A 13,931-nucleotide genomic window follows, 5' to 3' on the forward strand; every position below is an offset into this window, starting at 1 on the left:
TAACACTTTATCAAGTAAAACCATTTTTCTTGTTGCCTTTGTTTAATGTTGCTGTGGCTTCCACTTTCAGTTTGGATACAACACAACATAGTATTATAGAAAATAACATGTGTGTAGAGGGATGTGTGTGTAACATTATTTAATAATTTGGCCAGTAAAAAATATGTTTGGCCGGTGGATTTTTTATCTACTGGCCAACTTGGCCGGTGAGTCAAAAAGTTAATTTCGGACATTGCATTTGATCGAACACAAGTACTTTATTATTCTTCTATCACTGTTTTCCATTAAATGAAGGAAAGACATGGAAGGATGCAACTTTTGCAAACAGCCTGCTTTAGATAAACCACACAGTAAAACCAAGAAGTTCATCATCTGACAGACGATATTCTGGATGTTGGTTATTTGTTTGATTTTTGAATTTTTGTGAAACTTTGTGTGCACCACTCTTAATGTTTTCAAGGACAGACTACAGCAGGTTTAATGGAGGAAGTGGGATGAAGACATGTGGACACACTTAAGACCAGAATGTCATTTTACCTAATTTATCTTGACCTTTAAACTCCTTATGTTATAACCCGGCTCAGCGAGGAAAGAGGGATTAGCAACAATAAACCAGATGGATGGGGTTCAGGTTTTACTTCTCAACTCTTTTACACATGTGGACAAAACAAAAGCCATGCAAGATAAAGAACTCTAAAAAAATTCCAGAAACAAAAACACAAACACATGCTGCTTCAAACAATCTTCTTTTTATAAAACACTTCCAGTTTCTCATATTTTACATGACAGATGACAACATTTCCTTCACTTTCAGTGAATCCTCCCACGCTCCCAGTAAATAAACCCACACTGATGATTCAGCTTTAGGAGAATGTGATTCCACGCTGACCTGTTACCACTACAGTCAGTCTGCTGTGGAGGATATATTTGATTAGAGAAGTGATCCTTGCAGCTCTCTACTGAAAAGTCATTCATGTGGCCAAAATAAAGCCTCTTCTTATGATTCCCAAAATATTTCTGCCAGATCATTACAGCAAAAAAATCAAGATGGAGCTTTGTACTGGGCCTGATTCCATTCATCCTGAACAGGAGACAACCAGCCTAGCTATGGCCGCCCCCTGATGTCAACGCTTTGCTATTCTTCCAGTGTTGTTAGCAGGCTGGAACTGCAGGAAGTCTACATCAGTTGTGTTGGCGTTTGTGTGCCGACATGCAGCTTTTCTGGGCTGCCGTGCGTGTAGGAAAACTGAGTCTGATGCAGTTCTTAGATCTGTCTTGAACAGCATGAGTAGAGATCCTATTACGGCCAGTTCTTCAGGTCTGGAGACTAAAAATGAACAAAGCTCTGGCAATCCAAAAACAACTGTTTTAGAAATTTAAAAAAGATCATAGATTAAGTCTTTTTACACAAATGCTGCAACATAATTCGTTTTTACTTGACATGTTTCACCTGGTGTTTGCAGTCTTCCTCAGAAGCATCATCATCATTGCGACTTGTAATTTATCAGCTGTTATTCCTAGTTGGTCAATCTGTTGGCCACGCCCCCTGCCGTCACATGGTCTCTGGAGGAGAAACTCCCTCCTCCCAGCCGATGGCGTCATTGGCCCACTTCCTGATTTCTATTGTCTCCCTAATCCATTGTTTATTCTGTACTTGGTCCAAACCTGTTTTTGGTTAACAATGCCGCCCATGTCGTCATCGGCTGCAAGGACTCACGATAGATACACTGATTGTTAAACGAAAGGTTTATAATCCGAACAGCCTGCTACTACTGCACAGTTTTCAAACAATGGATTTCGTGAACTCAAATACCATGGATTTATAGCAAGACCCAGGACTGCTGCGAACACAGAGGGAGGCCTGCTCAGCACCGTTACACCCACCATGGCTGTTTTCTTGCAGAGAAGACTTAGGCAGCAGTGTGCATGGAAGCAGAAGCGTGGAGCCCAGAGCAGGGCTAGTGCTAGGGCTAAAGCTAACCTTTTTTGAATGCCACTTCTCTTCAGAACAAACTGGATTGTGTGTATTATGAAGCTAGACTTCACATCTAAACAAGAGGTGAGAGACTGCTGTGCTCTTGTTTTCTGTGAGACCTGGCTCAACGACACAGTCACGGAGGATGCTATTAGCATAGCGGGACTGACAACTCGCCGAGCGTATAGGAGCAGTGCTCTCAGTGGGGTGGAGGCTTTTGTGTTTACATAAACAAGAGATGATGTACTGACACAAACAGTACTTCTCACATTGTTCACCAGACATCGAGTTTTTAGCAGTCAAATGTCGCCACTTCTATCTTCCATGGGAATTTTCAGTTGTATTTATCATCGCTGTTAACATTATCTGTGGACATCTTCTATCACTACATCAGTGGTCTGCAGAGTAAATACCTTGAGTGGGTATTTATTGGTGCTGGGGATTTCAACCAGGCCAACACAAAAAAGGTTCTTCCTCATTTTTACCATCATGTGGATTTTGCAACCTGAAGAGCCAATAATCATGTATACACCAACATCAAAGCAGCTTTCAAAGCTGCTCCTCGTCCCCACCAAGGTTCATCAGACCATATTTTGGTCACGCCAACTCCAGTGTACTGACCCCTGCTCACCAGAACCAGGCCCTCCTCAAAATTGGTGAGAATGTGGCAAGAAGGAGCCATGACAGTCCTGCACGGATTGGGCCATGTTCAGAAAGGCTGCCACATACACACTACATACACAAGAGCACAGAAGATGTTGGTGAAACAAAACATATCACAGTTAGGGTGAACAAGAAACATTGGATGACTGCTGAGGGGCGAGCCCTGCTGAGATCAACAGACGATTTAAATCTGGTGATGCTGCGGTCCTAAGAACAGCAGGAGCAAGGCTGAATAGAGCAATTAGGAACACCAGGGGACTGTGGCAGGTGATTAAATCTGTCACAGCTTATACACAGCTCACTCCTCAATCCTGTGATACTAACACAGACTTCCTAATCCAACTCAATAAATATTTTGGATGGTTTGAAGCTCTCAACAACACACCAGAAGGAAGGCTACCACCAACAAGAAGAGCAGGTGCTGTTTCTTAACCCAGCTGCTTTCCACTGGACCCTGAGGAGGATTAACTCAGGAAAAGCTGCAGGTCCTGACCAGCTACCGGGCTGCGTGCTTGAGGAGTGCGCAGAACAACTGGCACATGTCCCCCATAGACTGTATATAGAAGATGGATGGAGCCTCCGTGACGTCACCCGTAGGTTTCTGAAGAGCAAAAGTGAAGCTCAATAAGCGTTTTCACCGTCGCCATCTTGGTAGCGTTGTTAGTCCCGGAAAATCCAAAAATGGGCAAAGAAGTCAAGCTGAGAGGGGGACTGTGAAGGTGGGGGTGGATGATTGACAGCCATCAAACTCTAAGCTGCCTGTAGCTAAGAGCAAACCAAGCTAACCCCGAGCAACGGTAGGTAACCAGCTAACGGAGGTAGGCCGACTAAAGCTAGGGCGCGCTGTTAGCCGGCTAAAAACCGTGGTTGTGCTACACTCTCCCTTCTTTCTGTGGATACTGGATACCTGTCAATCAAAAGGACACGCCCCTAATTATGCATAATTTGAAGATTAAACAACATCCAAACGGATGAGTTAGAAAAAAAATCACCCCCCTCACAGTTGTCATGAAGGTAAACTTGACCTATTAATCCTAAAATGGATTTTTGTACCAGGCTTTAAACATTTCTTCTGTGAAGTTGGTCTTTTTAACATGGGAGTCTATGGGGATTTGCTGTTTTGGAGCCCCTAGTGGATGAGGGGGGAACTGCAATTTCTTTTTGCACTTCCGCGCAGGCTTCACATTTTACAGGCTGATATTGCCGCTTGATGTCCCCACGTCAAGAAGTGGTGCAATCGTGCTACAAAGTCTCAGCCATCACCCCAGTTCCAAAAATATCCACAGTCCCAACCCTGAATGACTTTCACCCTGTAGCACTCACCTCCATAATAATGAAGTGTTTTGAAAAACAGGTCAAAGTTCACATCATTTCCATCCCACCCCCTTCACTTGACCCACTTCAATTTGCCTACCGCTCAAACTGGTCCACAGAGGATGCCATGTCCACTGCACTTCACCTGACACTGGGTCACCTGGAAAACAAGAACTCACTGGTCCAGATGCTGTTTGTGGATTTTAGTTCAGCCTTTAATACTATAATCCCACAGCATCTGATCAACAAACTGGACCCACTGGGACTGAACATCCCCCTTAAGGTTTTTTTGACAAACAGGCCTCAGTTTGTAAGGGGAGGAAACAACAGGTGAGACACCATCATCAGCTCTCTGCAGGGGTGTGTTCTCAGCCCTCTGCTCTACATCTTGATGACCCACGACTGCTGCGCCAAGAAAAAAATCACATCATCAAGTACGCGGACAACACAACAGGGGTGGGTCTGGTCCAGGACGGCGAGGAGAGGCAAAACCAAGGAACTAGTGATCGACTTCAGGAAAAAAAAAGCCCATGCCCACCCCAATTCACATCAGGGTGCTGCTGTGAAGATCGTCCCACACTTAAAAAGAGAGCGCACCTCAGCCCAGCAATCCTCACCACCTTCTAGAGGCAGAAGGTGTATTACAATAGTGTCCTTAGCAGCAACATCTCTCTGAGGCACGAGAGCGACAGACAAAAAGTCACTGAGGAGGGTGGTGAAGGCAGCTGAGAGGAATCCTGGGGTCACGCTGCCCCCACTTCAGGACCTGGCAAAACAACACTGCATGACCAGGGCGGTGAAGCTCATCAAGCACCCCACTCATCCCTGCTCTGGACTGTTTTCTGTCCTGCCCTCAGGCCGAAGGTACCGCAGTCTGACAAGCAGACCTGGAAGGTTCTGGGACAGTTTTTATCCACCTGCCATCCGACTGCTCAGCAGTTTAAACACTCGCTAACACACTAACACAAGCAGCATGAGGCAATACTGGGCACCGGCACTTTATTCAGCATTTGCACTTTAATCATATTAATTTATCTTAAATTGCATTTATATTTTTATAATTACTGTTGTTTATTTTTAGATTTTTACTTTTACACAATGTTTTTATCTGTGATGTTTTTATTGGGCGGTTGTGATGTAATTTCATTCTGCGGTGCATCTCCGTTGTCCTGTTTTCGAATGATAATAAAGTAATCTTCTCCTTCTCCTTCTTGCTCAGATTTTTTTTCTTTGTTGCTGTCCCTGTCTAGGGGTGTGTCCTCTTAGGTACCTCACGATTTGATTCGGGGTGCTTGATTCAATTAATAAACAATGATTGGGATTTCAATGCATCTTTTCCCCCATTCAGGGTTTTTTTTAACTTCATGCGTACTTCTTTTAAATTTATCCACTATCCATTAAATCAAGTAACAAAAAATATATATATTTCAACTCCCAATTATTTATGTCAAACCACAAATAAACCACAAATAATCCAACCTCTTGTATGACTAAACTTGAGGGTAAATGAACTTAAAAACTCAGATGAAGTGTGTGAAACTTTACTTATAATACAGTTTTTCTGTTAATGTGTTTGCAGGTGAGCCTGTATTGTTGTTTAAACCCTTATTTTAGCATCGACTTCGATGCTGTTTTGATTAAGTAGTCTAAACCGACAGACAAGGCTACGGTATGCTATTCTGATATGTCGAACTGTCAACACCGGTGGCTTTTTCTCCTCCTTCATCCTGAGCTGGGAACACATGCGGTGTTGCTGCATGTTGTAGTATTATTAGATTTTATTTAGGCTTTAAACAACTTACATATGGAGAAAGTCTTGTCCAGCTCTTGTCCGTTCTGAGTGTCTGTCCTACTCTCATCAATCAATCAGTAATAATCATCTAATCATTTGTGATTAGAACCCACAATGCCCTTTGCCTTGTAGCCTGCTTCCTGTGTTTTGTTGCGGACCGAGACCTGCAGCAAGAAGCTGCTGCTCCAAAGCAGCAGGTAGAACCACAAACTGAACTGATGGGTATTTCTCCGATTCCTAGATTAAATCTTTCTTGGATAACATGTAAGATAATGCACATATGACATGAGGTTGATCTTTTTTTTTTGGAAATGGAAATACTCAAAGTATTACATCACCTTTCTACAACAATTCGGTTTACTGACCACCACTTCGTTACGTGGAAGTAGGTGAGCCTGCAAAAGTCGCAATTAAATAAAACCACTTTATTACTTGTCAAACTGATCACAACGGGTTGACCAGATTTAAATGTGAAACCCTCGATACACAACATAGGCTGCAGAGTGCATGCACGTTCTTTAAACAAAACTAAGTACAGGCCAGAATAACTAACCTCCACACTGGTTTCTCACATTGTCTTATTAGTCCTCTTAGTTGAAAGTTAATCTTTTATAAAGCAGTCTCCGATAACTGCTTAGATTAGCGTTTACTACTGAATCCATGACATCTCCGTCCAAAAGAAATAAACTTCCTAATTCCACATATCATGGGACACGATCCATACGCAATCTGGGGTAACAAACTGAACCAGAACCCAAGCGTTGCTTTAATCACGCAGCTTGCTTCTGCTGCCATCTGGTGGCCAGTCCAAAGATGGACACGTTACGTAAGACCGAACGTTTTTTAACTCTTAAAACTCCAATACAATTTTTTGCTAATTTTTTTAGTCTGTTTCTTTTTTTTATTATTTCTTTTTTTATTTTTATTTTTATTATACTGCATGTAGGATCTGAACCTGTTTAATCCCAGTCAGCATCAGATATGATGTTTCCAGCCTCAGATGTCAGATTGTGAGGCTAAAATGATGTAAAATGAATGTATGAATAGATATAGCAGCATAAAGGCCGACCAGAAGAAGAAAGCAGAATTTATTACTAACAGAACTTTGTAGAAATAACACACAGATCAACAGTGACCAAGCCTTTTCTCATCTCATCGTTCTCTCAAGTCATTCTCTCCAGGGAATGGACATTGAGAGGGTGACATCTTACAGGTACCTGGGTGTTCACCTGAACAACAAACTGGACTGGACATACAACACTAACACTTGTACAAAAAAAGGACAGAGTAGGCTGTATTTCCTACGGAGACTCAGGTCTTTTGGAGTGCAGGGGACACTGCTGAGATCCTTTTTTGACTCTGTGGTGGCATCAGCCATCTATGACGGTGTGGTCTTCTGGGGCAGCAGCATCTCGACTGCTGACAGGAAGAGACTGAACAAGCTGGTTAAGAAGGCCAGCTCTGTCCTGGGATGCCCCTTCGATCCGTGGAGGTGTTGACGGAGAGGAGAATGATGGCTATGCTTTCGTCTCTGATGGAGAAAACGTCCCACCCCATGCAGGACTTTTTAACAACACTGAGCAGCTCCTTCAGTGACAGGCTGCTTCACCCATGGTATGTGAAGGAGAGATACCGCAGCTCCTTCCTTCCTGCTGCTGTCAGACTCTACAATCTGCACTGCTCCCAGTAGCCACACAGCCACAACGGGAAACTAATAACACACACAGATGTGCAATATTAATACTGTAAACTCATTTTGTATATATGCTTTTTATATAGCTTTTATATAGAGTTTATATGGACCTTTGATATAGTTTTTGTTCTGTACAGTTTTTGTTCTTATCTCTGTAATACTGTTTTTGCTGCTGTTGCACCGAAATTTCCCCACTGTGGGACAAATAAGGGATTATTTTATCATATCTTATCAAGTCTTGGCTTTCAGGAGAAATAAATATTGGCACTGAAACAAACACACAACATAAATTATTTCCATGTTTCCACTTTTTCCTCATTTCCAGTTATTCCTGCTACTATTTACCTGCTATCCTCACTAAACCAACTCCAGCTCAGCTGAAGGTGCATGGATGGAAGTTATTGTGCATATTGTGAATATTTCTCTCTCCTCACCATCTAGAAGCTGTGAGATTCTCATCCTGCTTTCTGTCTGTTCACCTGATGCTGATATTCATCACATATTGTTCCTTCTGTGTTTAGAAGGAAGCAGCTTCACAGCTTTAAATTCATCCTGCTGACTTTTTACCTTTTAGTTAGTAAATCCTGAACATTTCATCCTTCTTTCTTATAAATATTTGATTTTATAAATTTATATGAAGACATATTTTAACTGTTGCTGTTTAAAGAGAAAACTGCTGCTAAACCTGTTTATGTGTTTAGTGCAGGGGTCTGCAGCCTTTCCAATCCAAAGAGCCATTTTTCCCTCAGCCAGCTAAATAAAACTCCTTTAGAGACGCAGATGCTATGAGACCTTTTGAAAAAAGACAACTTATAGTTTATAATTTGTTGTTAGATTTGAAGAACCAAATTTTTATTTCTATTTTTAGGTTTTAAAATAAAGAAAAACATAAACCTTTGCAAATGGGATGTAGATATTTGTGGAAAATGATGAAATAAAGGTCCATAGTTTCCAACCTAATGACAAGAAAAATAGAAAATAAAAAAATATATTTAGTGTCATTATGTTGTGGAAATTCAATACAATTAATCCATGAAAAGAAATCAAAAATTGCTAAAAAACCTGCATTTGCTATTATATCTATATTTAAAAACATTAGTTAGTTCTTTAGCATGTTTAACCACGTACTAAGAGCCGTTGTGGAAGGTCCAGAAGTCCACTTGCTGCTCTGGAGCCACAGGTTGAACACCCCTGATTTAGTGTTTGTACTTTAAATTTTACAGAGCAGTAGGCCTTCTTTCTAAGGAAAAAGAAAATTTTGTACATAATAACGCGATTAATCACAATTAATCGCAACATTTCATGCGATTAAAAAACCAAACAATTTTCCGTAACTGAACACAGAACATTTTGCAGACCCCAAAATTCCACAAACTCCTCCAACCTGTTTGTAAGTTTAAAGAAATCAAATTCCAGCCTGAGCCGAGCTGCCAGTAACCTGGTGAAGACCAGGAGAACCTCCGCTGACCCTCGACCTTAGATAGATAGATAGATAGATAGATAGATAGATAGATAGATAGATAGATAGATAGATAGATAGATAGATAGATAGATAGATAGATAGATAGATAGATAGATAGATAGAAATCTACAAGTATTATCATGACTGGTATGGTACTGTGAACCTCTATTGTTATGGATCATTCTACACTACAGTTTGTGGCTGGATTGTAAACGGGATGGAAATGCATGGAAAACTTCTGAAGATCACGTAAAGGGAAACTATCCATCACAGTTCACCCCACAGAGCTGACAATAGTATTTTCATAATAGGCCTACAAGAAAAAGTGCTTGGGGGAAATCTAGTCAAGCTTTGAGGCTTAACCCCCCCCAAAAAAAACGATTACTAAAGATGCGTTCAAAGCTGTTTGCTTGGTTAGTGACAATTGTCCCTCAGTTCAGCCCAATTTTTGGTTCATTTGAAGAGTTTTAGTAAATCTGTTTATGCTCTGGTGTTTTGCATGAGGCTGATAATCAGGTTCATCCTAAATTCCAGTTTCCACGGAAATGAAAGGAATCAATTTGAGCTCTGGTCCTAATCGTGCAGACAGACAGCTGATTGTTCACCTCTTAATCCTTGTGATGAATTACTGTCTGATGGTTCATCATCAGGCGGCTTTCACCACCACCTTCACCCAGCTGCTCCGACCCAGCGGCCGCCCCTTCACCAACACGGCCTGATACCTTCCCCCCCAGGGGCTTCACACTCTTTCTCTGGGACTCTGAACGTGAGCAGCATATCCGAACGCTGCTAAACGACCCTGTTCCTCACACACCCTGCTCACATTCACGCTCTTCTTCCCTTGATTCGAGACTCAAGAGAGTCTGACATGTTTATCATCCGCTGAGTGGATGCTGCCAAGGAACAAATAACATTTGATGGGATCTAATTAGGCGTGCCGACTGGAGATGAATCAGCTGTCTGAGGCCAAAGCGTCACTCTGACATGAAGCTGAGCAACATTTCCTTACAGATTTTAAATAGAACTTGAGAATGACCAGGAATAATGCAAAGTGTTGATAAATCGGTGAATCAGGACAGGTCACATCCAGTACTTGTAGACTGTAGTGAGAAATGTTTTTGCCCTTGGATTGCACCTCTGACAAACTACAGTCAGTGATGGCAGATTTTATTTTAAAAAGTCTTTTAAATACATTTTTTTCTGTAAAAGGGTGACCTGACCCAGGGAGGCGACATCTGCCACTGTCATCAGATAGCAGCTGATCAGACTACAGTATCGATCCCATGTTGTGCTGAAATGCTGCACGACTCAGCTGCTTTCTGATCTTCACCGACTCCGAAGAATTTTCTTTTAAATCCATCTCCACCCAAAGACCCATCACATTCCCTAATGTGCAACTACAACATCACTGCCTGAACGAATCCTCACAATGAAGAGAAACCAGCATCTCTTGGCTCAGATGCAGCAAAGAAAAGTTGAAGAGGCATAAAAATAAAATTCTGCTCACCAGGGAGACGTTGCAAAGCAAAAAGGAAAAGCAGAGACAAGGTGGGAACAGCAGTGGCACACCAGATGACAGGAGAGAAAAACCAGGGAGCTCATCGATGTGGAAGCAAGAGGATGAGACAGAAATGGGAGAAGGAGTGATGTTAAGGAAGTCTCTCCTACCTGTGGGCATTGCTGCTCCATCTGTGTCCGTTCAACCTCCCTGTTAGTGGTTCTATGAAGCTGCTCAGACAGACCAGACCAGTGAGACCACGATGTGGAGCTGTGGCTGCACTGGACTGGTTTCTGGTTCCCAGCAAGCGGCTACGGAGACGTCCTCTCTGCAAACACTCAGCAACATGCAGCACGACAGCCGAGGCACTGGAGCCTCAGCAGGGACAGCAGCAACATCCCTCCCATCCAGCCTGAATTAATTAAACCTGCCTCTTTTCTCCCTCGGCCGCCCTCCCTCTCCTCCCTCTCCTCCCTTCTCTCTCTGACTCTGGTGTGCGCATGGTTAAGGCTTTCTATGTGTGTGTTTCTGCTTCCTCGTGCTCAGCTTCCTCTCTCGCCCTCTTTCTGTCTCACTGTTGTTACTCCTCCTACTCCTCCTCCCGTATGGTCAAATATGCCTTTCACCTCTTTTTATTCTCTATTAGAGCCAGACAGATGCGGGGGTGATCTTTTGAAAAAGGATAGTACTGATGCTCTGGAACGGATACTTCTATATTTGCTAGTCAAAATATAAGATTCAATATTTTTTAATACCACTATTCTAATACAAAACATGTTATTTGTTTTCACTTCTGATAGAGCCATTATTCCCAAAGCAGGGTCTCCTAGTGAATAACTGCACATTGCAGCCAGTCTGGATGTTCAACACATATTAAGCCAATAACTTTGACCAATCAAAACAGTAAATCTGTGACTTTCTCTCACTCTGTACCTACGCAGCTCCAGCCGTGGATTAGCATGCAGATGGATATATTTGTTAAATCTGTCCACCTCAACAAGTGGCATTGCATCAAGGAGGATGTGAGATCACTCCAATAACAGAAAACAGGTTCATCTTCACTAATTTAGTAAGTTGTTAGTGTGAGCGATCAGTCTTTGATAAAGTTTATAGTTCAAATATTGTTGACAAGGATTAATTAATAACACTGTTCTTTTTTTGTTTAGTTTCTGACAGTAAATGTCAAAAGGTGCAACAATGCTATGATCTTTAGTATACTTTACAATTTATTCATTTCAGAACACAAATCCTCACCTACAGAAATCAGTGTTTTTCTAAAGAGTGTCTTCCTTCCACACCTCAACCGAACAGAAGCTGAACAATGAGAGAAACCGCTCTGTACAGATGAACGCAGAGAACTCTGCATCACACACCAAAATTCAAATCCCCAGGTCTAGATGGCTATCCTGATGAGTTTAATCAAGTCAATCATTAACATGGTAAATGAAATATATTAGAATGCAAAAATTCCCCACCACCCTGATTACATTCCTTCTTAGGCCTAACTAAAATCACTTTAACTGCACAAATTACCACCTTATTTCACTGTTGATTACAGATATTAAAATCTACTATATTAAAATTTAATCTACTTGAAAAACAACAAAACAAAAGAAAAACAATTGAATCCACTGGGACAGCAGTAAATCAGGTTCTGACTATAATAAGACCCAGCCATAAATCTAGATGCAGAAAAGGCATTTGATAGGGTGAGGTGGGGATAGGGTGATCTCTCAGCCTCCTTAAAAGATTTTGATTTAGACCTTTCTTCATAAACTGGTTTAAAACTTTAACACTCCAACAGCATCTGCAGTCTTCACCATTTCTCACTGCACTTTTTATTAAACCTCTCACCTCAGCCCTAAGACAGACAAACAGCATCACAGTATATCAACAAACTTACCTAGTCATTACAGAGGTGGGCTTGGGTCTGGAGGTCCTTGGTTCAAGTTCCCGGGCTGGTAACTGAGGTGAACCACTGTGGGCCCCTGAGCAAGGCCCTTAACCCACAACTGCTCCCCAGGCACCAGAATCTGGCCTGGCAGCCCACAGATCCCAGTGTAACTAGGATTGGTTAAATACAGAGAAGAAATTTTCCCAGCTGGGATTAATTAAGTACAAAAAATAATAAAACTAAATAAATCTATTTGCTGATGATGTTCTTCTTTATCTTGCTAATACTACCACAGCTTTTCTGTCAGTTCACACTCTGATTAATGATTTTTGTAAGACCTCTGGTAACACGGTGAACTTGTCCAGTTCTAAGGGGAATCCTGTTTTTAAACTTGGGGGTTTCGGTTTTTACTTTGGTGTTAAAACCTGTAATGGTTTTCACCAGAATCTGTCTAGGATGAGCAGCAGGTGAGGCAGTAAGCTGTCGGGTATGTTGCTCTATGAAGCATCCTCCGTCACTTCTTCTCTTTGGCTCACTGGATGGTCCGTTTGCTTTCACACTGCAAGCGAACGGAGACCGCCGTTTTTCAAGAGGATCAGAGTTTGCGTCTTTGGTTTGCACCAGAGTGTGAATGCGCATTACCAACAATCCAAACAAACTGTTAATCAGTGTGAAAACAAACTTGGGCTGATAGAATGTTGCAACCCCCAACTGTGCTGCTCCACTCAGAAAACTATTCACATGGAGAATAAAAATGCGCCAAGACGTGCATCGATAATCATTTTATAATTTTATCACATGCATCTGAATCGTAACAGAACTGAATCATAAAGTGCCGTAAGATTTCATCAATGCATGTTGTAAAGTTTGGAAAACCAGAGAATACAGACCCAGAACCAATAATGTGGCTCTCGTACAGACCAAACAATCCTACATGTGCTCAAGATAAAGCAAAGAAAACTCAACATGTTACGTTTCTGTCAGAGAGGGCGGGGGTATTTTCAAAACTCAACATATCCCGACCGCAAAGGCTCATGGGAGATTAAAACTACTAGAGGCTTAAAAGAAATATAGATAAGTGAACTAGTGGGGGTTAAATTCTTATGGTTGGTCATGTTGATACAACTTGACATGTTTCAGCATTTGTAAAATCTAGAATGGTTTAAGGAAACAGGTTTCCATGAAAATTTCTAGTAAACTCAACTAATCCAGGATTAGAGTGCAGGTAAGTTAACTTCTTTATTTTTTATTTGATCAATTTAATCTGGTAGGCTAGATATTATTGGCAGCCTGCAGACCGCCAGTTGCCAAACAATGCTTTATCTGCTTTGACTTTGTGAAAGTCAAAGCTTACTAGAAATTACTGAAGTCGCTTACATCATATTTTCACATGCTGTTCGGTACTTTCACTAACTTCTGACACACATGACACAATAACTTGTAGAAGCTCACTGACAGGTCCAGAACCACAAGTAGCAGAACTATGAAATTAACAATGTTATGTGTTCCTGACTATTCTTTGTTCTTCTCATTTCTCAATATGAAAAATAAAGATGCTGGTGGTAGTTTCTTTTCCTGTACCGTCCTTTGCATTCATGGTGCATGGTTATAATATTGTCTACTTGTTAACATGACACATG

The 13,931-nt window shown here is 41.6% G+C and overlaps 1 protein-coding gene across 2 annotated transcripts in view; it reads right to left on the minus strand.

Moving 5' to 3' along the window:
- The window catches only part of LOC121650662 (diacylglycerol kinase beta), a 155,832-nt gene extending 144,905 nt beyond the window's left edge, over positions 1 to 10,927 (minus strand). For both annotated transcript variants that reach the window (XM_042002276.1, XM_042002275.1), the window contains exon 1: positions 10,568 to 10,927. The gene's annotated coding sequence lies outside the window, so the exon portion shown is untranslated. The remainder of the gene's footprint in view (positions 1 to 10,567) is intronic.
- Between the last annotated feature and the right edge of the window lie 3,004 nt (positions 10,928 to 13,931).

The sequence above is a fragment of the Melanotaenia boesemani genome, chromosome 12 (assembly GCF_017639745.1).
Source record: "Melanotaenia boesemani isolate fMelBoe1 chromosome 12, fMelBoe1.pri, whole genome shotgun sequence".
Taxonomy (NCBI): domain Eukaryota; kingdom Metazoa; phylum Chordata; class Actinopteri; order Atheriniformes; family Melanotaeniidae; genus Melanotaenia; species Melanotaenia boesemani.